This window comes from Trachymyrmex septentrionalis, unplaced genomic scaffold (genome assembly GCF_001594115.1).
Source record: "Trachymyrmex septentrionalis isolate Tsep2-gDNA-1 unplaced genomic scaffold, Tsep1.0 scaffold20, whole genome shotgun sequence".
Lineage (NCBI taxonomy): Eukaryota > Metazoa > Arthropoda > Insecta > Hymenoptera > Formicidae > Trachymyrmex > Trachymyrmex septentrionalis.
Window position 1 is genome coordinate 5,883,512 of NW_017305180.1, and position 11,256 is coordinate 5,894,767.

Genomic DNA, 11,256 nt, shown 5'->3' on the forward strand with positions numbered 1-11,256 from the left:
AAAACATATTTCATATGTTAATGTCCTATTTCAATCGTTTCATGTAAAAAAAAGAAATCCTATTTTTTCAAATTAATGAAGGCAATTTGCTCCGTCTTCGAGTTCAGCAATATAATTAAAATGCAATTTAACCTAACATCTCGTTTTCGCACATTACATTCCCGAATCCGACAAATTGAAGTGCGGAAATGAAGTACGCCCGGCCTCGGTCATTAAACTGTGTCGCGACGAGTTAACAGCTAGGTGAACAAGATGCCGTTCGTTTTTTTATTCCTCGATTATAAACGATATCGCATATATCGAAACTGGCTGCAATTTCCTGTCGCGTATCAGTAACAACGCAAGAGCCTTTATATTCCTCAGCAAACTGGGTCAAGAAGGCAAACGTATCCTCGGACTACCACATTACGTTACTTCGTGTCAAAGTAACCTATAGAATAGAACTTCCCCAATTTGGTATTCGCATCCTTCAGTACAGGATGTCTCGAGGAATGTAAATTAGAAATAAGTAAAATTAATTGCAAGAAAAATCTGAAAGTTAAATTTTCTATAGGAAAATCTAATTAGTTGTCTCCTTTTTTTAAACCGAACGTTATTAATTGTATTAGTTACCTAAACTAATCAAAAATATTGCTAACAATAATATACATATTTTCGTAATAGCACTTGTTTCCTATATTTGTTCTTTCATGATAAAAAGTTAAATTGTTATTTTCTGAATTTTTTTAATTTTAAATTTTTATAAAATACGTTACGTAGATGATATATATTATATTTTATGTAATATAATTTAGTAATATCGTTAAAATATCACTAAAAATATATATAAAAGAAAAAAACGGTCTATTTAACATAAAATTCTCATTATAATAAAATTGTTTAAAAAATGAACAGACGAAAGTAAATGGAAATTATTAAATTTCCATTTATTTTTTGCTGTTTAATCATTATTATTATGCGTATATATCTGCCAAGATATTTTGAATTTTTACTATTAACCCAACTTTTGTTTAACGGTTTAAATTGCAATTTCCAAAATAAAATCAAGTAAAACACAATGAATTACTGTTACATACAAGAAGAGCAGAAAAAAAAAATTGCTTACCGTGAAAATTCAACGTTTCTATTTTTCTTGTATCTATTGCACGCATGCGTGTACGTCGTAAATATATTGTCGGCAGAATTATTTAACGACCATTTTTGAGGAAACATAGCAGGGAGAGTAGAACAACGTCGATGGAAGAGGAAAAATGCCGTCGGATATGTAGGGCCGTGCTTCGGGAAATGTTTGCGGACAAATCGTCATCGTTTTTGACGAAGAAAATCAACAAACGTTCAGCCCTAATGCATCGTTCGGAATGAAAATCGTTTCGCACACGCGGACTCTCGATCCTGATCCAGGATTTTGAATTCTCTGTTTCTCGTGGTTGAATGGCAAGCCGGGAAAACTGTATGCGGCATAGAAAAACTCGATCGTTTTCATTGAATTGCGGAATTTCACCAAGTTTTATGTTTCGAGATTCAGACCGCGGGATTTAGTAACGCTAGTCTGTCTTGCAAAATGCAAAGCTATCGAGAGAATAGCTTTTCCAAATAAGGTAGAGAGAAAGAGAGAGAGAGAAAAGAGCCAATCAAACTTGATACATAAAAAAAGATACATTAAATATTTTTTTCTCTTTTGCTTACATCAGATTTCTATATATCATCTTCAAATCTTTGATATAAAGATTTAAACATTAATTATGTACGGAATAAAAGTGAAGTATATATGAATTAGTGAAGTCTAAAGTTTCTATGCGGCATTGAATAGAACATTCTTCACTTTGATCTAAAATGTGATATGGAAATTGAAGAACAAGGTCAGTACGAATATTATAAGAACGCAGCGAACTAATTGCCTGTAGTTAGCAAAGTCTAAGATTACGAAGTGTTGTAAAACGCAATATGCGTACAAAATTATAAAAACATTTTAAAATGTGAGCAACGTGAATTCTGAAGACTTACTTTAAAAAAAGATTTTTGTACGTAAGGAAGATGTATATACAGATCTAATTGAGAAAAAGAAAGAAAATATTTTATCAAAATCAAAAATTTTTTGTATTATTTTATAATTTTTTTATATAAAAAAAAGTTATTTTTTTACCATATTCTCTCTTTTCTTTTTTTCTCTTTTTCCTATTTTGTTTAATTTAATATTTATTATGTTTTGTTAAAATTATATTATAATTTTTTGTACTTTTTTATTTAAAAAGTGTAATTGGTTAAAATAAATATACTTGTACAAAAAAATGTAATATAATTTTAGATATTTCGTTGGAAAAGTTGAAATATTAATATTTTCGTGCGCGACAAATCCGACGCGGTACTCAGAAGTATCGTGCGGTTTATTCAGATTATTCAATCTACTCGGGAACAGAGAAAAGGATCAAGAACTGTTACTGTGCAGTTACCTTTGTCTAGGACTTCTTCTCTTTATCCTCGATTTACATTCTGCGACTGCTTATTTACATTCTGCGTTAAGATATTCTGCAACTTCGTATTTAAAATTAAAGTGGAACACCAACGAACTGCTTGCTTCACGCTAATTAAATGTTAACAAAACACGAACATATCTTCAATGCTGCAAACTTTTTTTTGCAAATCAGGCAAAATATCGTCGGGTTTAAGCTCGTACTACTTTTGTACTGTTACATTGCTCACGTGATTGTTTTCAATATATAACAAATTTTCATTATCTTATTGTTAGATCGAACGCGTCCTCTTCTTTTCTTTTAAATCAATAAAACGTGATTTTCTGAAAAACTTTAATTAAATTTAGTACTTAAAATTTTTAATTTATCACTGTGGCACATTGACATCAGAAATATAACGTGATTTATTTTCTTGCAGTATATATCGAAATAAATAACTTTTTCACATGCTGCGCTCGTACACGATTTGTGCACTTTCTCTTTTCGGTCCATGTGAACATTAGATAGCTATAAATCTTAATCATCTGTCACGAGATCTGTTTTTATATAGAACACGTGTAGATTAAATTATACGGTCATTTTTATTACTGGAAGGAAATCGTAGACGGAGACTTCGGTACATTTTATTCGATCGAGCACGAATAGCTGCAGCGCGTGTGAAATGAGATAATTTATTTCAATATGTGATGTATATTGGAAAAAGATTCATGTAATTTCCCGATTCTGACGTTCAATATATAGCTGTAGTAAAGAGAGCCGGAAACATTTCGATGTATATTTAACAATGTATTTTCACGCACTAGTTTCGAGCTTTTGCTCAAAGCATAAAATCTTTAAAAAATTATAAAATAACCATAGACTTTATAGGGCTTAATATACTCGCCTGTGGATAATTACCCGGTGAATTCAACAGACAGCATTAGTAAGTCGTCTGTCCGACTTAGCAAAAATTAGAAAAAATTGTAAAGCTTTAAACTATATAGAATTCAGTTACCTTACATAATATTATCTAACGAATTCGAAAGATTCAGAAAGAGTACGGTTTTGCTGAAGTAGTACATTTAATTATAGATATAGAGACCTAAAAATAATTTGGTTGTGTTAGTAAAATAATTATGTAGGACGTTCAAACTAGGATTGCTAGAATGTCGAAACTTTCTATAGCATTGTTCATCACGATTATTTTGGTGATTTAACCAAAATTATTATCAAATCTGTATTTGAAATTTTTAAATGCTTCAGCAAAAAATCATTCTTCCCGTGCGTATTTTTCAAAATTGATTTACAGTTAGAATGAAAGAACTTACAAAATTTTTATGCCGCCATATTTTTCTCGTAAAAAAAAAGCCGGACGTAGTCCATCACAGTACGTTTCCATTTCGTCTTACGGTGAACAAATTCTGTCGTCGATGTCGGCGTGGATATCCGGTATTGCATCGGTATCACCCGGTACACACTTGGCAGGCTTATGGGCTTTTCAATTTCGTTCCTCGCCGAGTGGGTTCCATACGGTGACGCGCGATAGCTATTGCGGGAGCTCTACGTGCACGCCCGTTGAAATTTTTCCGAGACGGCGTTTCAGAGGCCATTATGGCATTCCCATCTCTTGAATGATATCCTGGACGAAAGTGCAATGGCGCGAGAGGATGGCTAACGCTATCCATGAGAAATGGAAAAATAATTGGCCGGATGCATACGGCAGTCCGGTTGCATTTCGAGAATATATCACGGAGACCGAGAAAACGTACCACACCGTACGCCTCGCGCAATTTATTCCGGCTTTAGTTTATTTGCGGTCAATTTTGCTGTACGTAAAAATGCCCGGGTTACTCGAGAACAAGATCTTTTAATTAAGTTAATATTATTACCTTCAGATTGTTATCATAATTTTACAATCATGAAAAATAGGTGTTGCGTCACATTTTACGGTATTTTTTATTCCGTTGCATAAGAGCTGAATAGTAAAGAAGATTGAAATTGTTTGCGCTTTCTCGAATGTGAAAAGGATTTTTTTATCTACGAATGAAAAAAGTTGTCAAGTTGCAAATATATATGTTATTTACGCAACGATCTCGTGTAAATTTCGCCAAAACAATATCATGTTGTATTACCGTTTATTGAGTCTTGACCGGAAAGCACTCAAGGCACACGGTAATCACAATGGCTCAATGCTAAATTGAGAAAGTTCCGGAAAGTTTAATATCCCATATATACTTCGCAGGACCAGTCAACAATAATTCTCGTTACATCTACAGGATGTATCAAAACTCGTTTATTTCCTCTAAATCATAAATGCATCCGGTGAACTCGCAATTGCGTTTTTTCTCAGCAGTTTAATTAATTGTAACTTTTTGATGTTAAACATGAAATATCGTAATATTTATATATATATATAGCTCTATTAAGATTTATTAAAACTCACTCAATTTAAATTTATTTTGATTTTAAATAATAAAATTCCATCACCTATTATATTTAAAATTTAACTAGCTTGTTAATTTTTATTGTTAACTAATTGCAAAATCGGAAATCCTATAATATTTTCATTAAAGAATAATAAACTCTCCAAATTGATCAAAGAACTTTATAAAGGAATTTGTAGTTGAAAAAGAGATACAACAAAGAGATACAATCTCTGATACACTCTGTATATTATGTATACTAAAACACTATGACACAAATGATGTAACCCGGAGAAGGGTATGAGAGCAAAGTTTCTTAATAAACGTTGACGTCGACACCGCGTGGCAATTCCTTAAGTCGATACAGAAACTCGCTCTTATGAACTGGCTAACGGATTAGAAACGAATCCCCGCTTTAATTAAGCTCCGCAGAAATACGTTAAGGGAATCCTAAAACGATCTGTATTACCGATTAAATCGTAATTTTTATATAACAATTACTTTTTTCTTCCTTAACAGACTCGAATATCCTCTTCCAGGATAAAAGTATACGCATTAATACGTGTCTGTGTAAGTGGAGTTTATGCCGGGAACGACAAAAAATTTTTCTTAAGATTTCAATTTCGAAATTTTTTTATCATTCTCAGCATAAACTCCATCTTACAAACATGTAATGCGTATACTTTAATCCTGGAAAAGGATTTTTGAATCTGTAAGAGGAAAAAATAATTGTTATATAAAAATTATAATTTAGTCAATAATACAGATGGCTTTAGAATCCTCTTAAGCGTTAAAAATAGATTCTATTTATATTTAAAAAAAACTTTGAATTTTACATTATTAGCGATCTAAAAGAAGGGACTAAAAGAAGGGACGTCATTCACTCTTTTTTATAAAAGCCTTTGTTATAAAAATAGGAAGCTTAATTAAAACTACATTTCTGACGTCAATAAACGTATAGACAAATTCGATATAAAAAAGATGCACATTATTAATATAATGTATATATCAATAATAATAATTACTTTTACACAAGAGTTCTGATATAACTATAAAACAATCTCCTTTGCTTTGATACATACAAAAGCGAATAATCGAATGAGTCATTATATCGTGATATCAACTTAGTGCACTGTCATTAACGGTTTAACGTCATATTGTTACCTTTCTAAGTAAACATTTCCGGACACGTGTTTACACAATTTTTTCTTACGGTTTTTTTTTTAATGGATTCAAAGTATTGCACATACTTTAGAATTATATTTATACATATATGTGTGCAAATATATATATGTGTATATTATATGATAAAATTTTAATCTGTGTATTTTCAGAATATATTTAATTTATACGTGATATAAAAATGAATACTATTGCAAATAGCTTATCAGCTAATATATTATGCAGAAAAATTATGAAAAAAAAAATTTGCCCCCAGAGAGATTTGAACTCTCGACCCCTGGTTTACAAGACCAGTGCTCTAACCCCTGAGCTATGGAGGCTTTCGATTGACACCTTTTTTAATACACTTAAAAGTAACATGACGTAAATTATATTTAATATATTAAACAGAAATATTATTTTGATTGTAGCAAAATTCTCCCTTTTTTATTTAACAAAATAATATTGTTAATTTAAGAAAATATGAAATATTTTCTTGCAAAAAAAAAGAAAAATGTAAAAAAAGAATTCTCAAATACATTAATTAGTATATATTTAAATATAAAAATACTTTTATAATATTAAATTTAAATTTTTTATTTTTTAATTTTTTGTTGATAAAAAAAAACGTCCAAGGTATTGTATTAAACTAAAATTAATATTTCTTTTCCATGTTGTTTATATTAGAAAGACATTAAGAGCTTGTTTTAAAAGAATTCCGAGAATTTAAACAAAAGAGAATTTGTTCAAGTAAAATATCAGATTGTTGCAACGAATAAAATTGTTCATTTAGGAAAATCATGTCGTGGGATTTCTACTTTACAATGCAGAAACATTACTCCAATTTTTCTTTTAGTTAAAAAAGAATCCGCTAATATATTCTCAGTACCTTTGAACCTTTTCTTTCAGGACTACGATAAATATTAAATATTTATTTGCATATTTATGAGGAAATGTTCGCATATGCCGCCACCATGAGTTTGCGTGTTGACGCTTCGCATTTTATTTCGCATTTTCCAGATACTCGGAAATTTCAGCGAAATCTCAAATCTGCTGAATCGTCACGTTTCGCTAAAACCATACATTTATTTACGTTATTTCCGAATCTTTCAATTTGACGAATGAAAATTTAATCTTTTATTTCATTATTAAATCTCAACAAGAACTCTAAGTACAGAATGATGTTTAGATATCATAGTACGTACAATCGAAATAAACATATTAAATATAAAAACACTGTCTATTCCATTCATAAACGTAATACTAAAAGAACAGTTTTACTGAAGTGTTTAAAAATTGAACGAGATATACATCTGAAAATAATTTTATTAGATTATTAAAATAATTATGTGGGGCGCTCAAACTAGTTGCTAGAATGTCAAAACTTTTTGCAGCATTGCTCATCACGCTTAAGTTTCTTGTACAATTATTTTGATGGTACAACAAAATTATTTTTAGACCTGTATTTAATTAAATTTTCAAAAACTTAATCGTTCTCTCTATACCGTGTACTACATACTGTGTACTCCAATGAAGTTGTCACTATCGTTTTTTTTGTAAAGAGATAATTTGACGTGTATTTTCTTATCTCCTCGTTTATTCTTATCGCATTTACATAACAACTATATACCATTCAGACACAGAGTGTTTTGAAAATGAGTTTGAATGTTTTAAATCATTATAATTTTGTAATATTAATTTTGAAAATGTAATTTGGCGTAATAACTGATTATAGAAGAACAAAAGTATGTCTCTTAAAATATGTTCTTTTTTTTTGTTTCCGTTCATTTTTTGTAAGCAATTCCAAAAAGCAAAATTTTTTAGTTATGTTGCAGCAAATCAGCAATATGTATATTTGTTCTAAGCCTTTATTGCGCCCCTCACCTAAAATAAATTAAAAAGAGATTGATACACTTCAACATTGTATACCTTTTTTAACAAAGCACAGATCAATTAAAACAGCAAAACACGCAGTGTTTATACCTACTACGTCTTTGATTCTGTCAGTAAAAAAAAAAAATGAGCGTTTTACTTATAAATCTTAGGATGACAAACAGGGTGCGATGTAAAAGGCTCGTGAAAAGCGCCTTCCATCACTCGTTTTTCCGCCAAATAAGCTACGAAATGCGGCGGAGGAAGTCGATGAAGGACAGCCCGTCGTAATGCAGCCAGTTCTGCTGTGTGCGCAGCCACTGTACCTTTCGCATACCTTGGAGAGTGCATCCTTGAGTGCGTTCGCCAGGCGACAAAGTCCGCCTGCGCGTCGTAAAATCGCTACATCGCTCGCCTATCTTAAGCTGCCGACTTCGCAATGTCAGTGTAAACTTTAAAGGGTGAAAGGAGAATAGAATAAAATTTTATGCCAGCATCGCTTGAACAAAGTTCAGCTCGCACAAAGGCATTCTTACAGTTGCTATTATTATTGAATGTATTGTCACTCATTAAACGTGATTTCCGCAAACTGAAATTTAATTTTTACAAAACGTTGTAAAGATCGACGGTACATCTTATGTCAATCGTTCTCCAGTTTCTTCCACGAAGAAGAGTCTTGAAAAAAAAAAAAGGAAGAAATTGCGCACAGTTTCGCAACGTAATTTTTTACGACGCTGTAACTTTTTAGACGCTTGAACGACCGTCTAGGGCATCCTCACTGCAAAAATGCGAAATAGAAAATTATTCGATAATAATTAAGTTCGGAATTAAAAACTTTAACAACCGGAAATTAAGACAGAGGCAAGAAACTAACGAACTACGTTCAAGGACTGATTAAGTTCTGACAGGGCTAATTAAAAGCGTTTCGTGCTATTCGTCGACTCGTGAAAATTGTGCTGATTTGATTAACGGCGTATATACGACATTACGACGGAGAATACGTAAAAACGCGCGATTATTTTGAGTTTGTGCATCTACGTCCACGAAAAAAAAATAAAGGCGAAACGAATGCTTTTTAGCTGAAGGTGGAAGCGGAAGCATTTGTTTGTTTCGCGTTATAAAGCACGTCGTACATTTCCGTTTGAGTAATCCTCCGTTTTTACTACAAAAGCAATTGCTTTGCTTTTCCACGCTGAAGTCTGCAGCCGTCTTTTGTCATTGCTATCACGTCGGCTAACATAATTTGATTATCTTTAACGAGGTAACGATCGTAAGGCGAGTTTTTAAATTCATCGACTGATCAATCGCATTATGCGCAAATACAACTTTGTAAAAGTTACATTTGCACATAATGCGATTGATCAGTCGATGAATTTAAAAACTTGTCTATATTTATCTCAACGATTGATCTTTCGAACTCATAATATATAATTATGACATCGCGATGCGCATATATTAGTAGAAGATAATTAGAAAGTGAGGTATAATTTCAAGTATACCAAGAAGTCAACTACTTCGTACAATGTCGAGATATTTACTTTCACATGTATCGAATGTACTACACCTATGTCACTCATCTCCAATATTATTATAACTTTTTACTGACAGAGACAAATAATTGGACAAGCATTTTTGTCATTAAAATTTATTGTACAATATGTTTAATATTTTATAATTTTTGTTATTAATATTTATTAGATAAACACAAAGGAAATATGAATATTCGTACACTGAAAAAAATATTTCTAAATTTTAGTAAATTATTTTATTTGAATAGTACCATCTAAATATTTACTAAATATGAAGATATATATCTTTAGTGCAAGAACTATTAATTTGATTTACTAAATAAATATTTATTCAATAAAAAAAATAAATAAACTTTTAGCTGGTACTATTCAAATAAATATTGATTAAAATTTAGTACTTTTCCCTAACATACATTTTGCATTTAACTATTTAATTAATTAATTGTGATCGACACTGTGTCACACTTGATGCTAACTTGAACAACTTTTTTTATTTATAAAGTAGTTCAGGATCAAGTGGAAATGAAAGGTCAACTCGTAATCCAACTTCTGTTCTCTTCAACGAGGATGCAAGTGCATTCCCTAGCATCCTCCGCACGACATCCTGGAGTGCCTGCTATCAAAATCCAAGAAGTTCTCGTCAAGTACGATCGTCCGAACGATTGTCTCACAGCACGATCGTGCCGGTCTATCCCGCCCTGATAGTTGCACGCCTATTGCTATATATTATCATTAATATTACTCTAATCGTCTCTATATGTTGATGAATGTTCGATTATAAACATCGGCATAGTTGATGCGTTATAATCACGAGACGAACGATCCGCGTTATAAGACGCAATTTTCTACTTATAGAGAAATTAGCATCGCGCAACGGACACAATCAAGGACGTGGCATTAAAATGCAACACAAAATGCAAATATGATTTTGTTGTCGATATGTTATACTCACTACCGAGCGACACGCGAGGTCAACGAAAGAAAAATCTATCAGGATGTAATGGGGTATAATGATGAAACGTCTCTGATAATGAACGGAGGTCTTATCCTCGTACGCCCGTTATGAAACGTGTTTATGCGAGAGGGATTGCACATGTATCTCAAAAATCATTTGGTTCATTCAAGCAGATGTATCGTTCATTTGCTATAACAATAATATAATTTAAAAAATTGTGATTTGTGTAGTTGCTTGCAAAAAGAGTGGATTAACATAAAAAAGAAAAGAAAAATCATATTTTAAAAGTATTTTCATTTCTCTATATAATTTCATTTATTGTATCAAAAAGTTGCATTTTAAAATTAAAATTACAGAATTTCAATGATTTAAAATATTCAAACTCTTTTTTATGGAAAACTTCATATTTTTTACTTGTGACGTTGTCGTTATAACAAATGAACGATATGCTGGCGCTTTAAATAGTGTATTCATCAAACTGGAGCAATTGCGATCAATGACGCGCGGTTTCATATATTAGAGATGTAATGAATAGAAACTGTATACAAGATGTCTCATTTTACTAGTATTATAACGCATTTTAATAAAAGATCTTTTTATATAAATATTCCTTGGAATTGAAACGCCGAGACACGAATTAACTTCTCAAATTAGAAACAATTGAAAAAATAAAAATCTTTTCATAGGTAAGAGCTGCAGAAAATGTAAAGAAATAAATAATAGAATATGATTCTTCATCGAAAATTCACCGTCAAGTGAATTGAGCTCAATTGGATTATTTAATAAGATTTTAATTTCAGAATCAATTTTATAATAAAATATGTATTATATAAATTTATATTAATACTGAAAAGACTGTAAATAAA

At 31.2% G+C, this 11,256-nt stretch overlaps 1 protein-coding gene and 1 non-coding gene across 3 annotated transcripts in view; both read right to left on the bottom strand.

Annotated features, from left to right (window-relative positions):
* Positions 1–6,302: 6,302 nt before the first annotated feature.
* On the bottom strand, positions 6,303–6,375 carry Trnat-ugu. Its single transcript has one exon. It is a non-coding gene; the product is annotated as a tRNA-Thr (tRNA).
* Positions 6,376–9,888: 3,513 nt separating this feature from the next.
* Positions 9,889–11,256, bottom strand: part of LOC108747651 (protein PIH1D3) — a 5,057-nt gene continuing 3,689 nt past the window's right edge. Inside the window, exon 5 of one of the 2 annotated variants that reach the window (XM_018485249.1) lies at positions 9,889–10,148. The gene's annotated coding sequence lies outside the window, so the exon portion shown is untranslated. Of the gene's footprint in view, positions 10,155–11,256 lie in introns of both variants that reach the window. The other variant, XM_018485248.1, reaches the window with a different exon arrangement.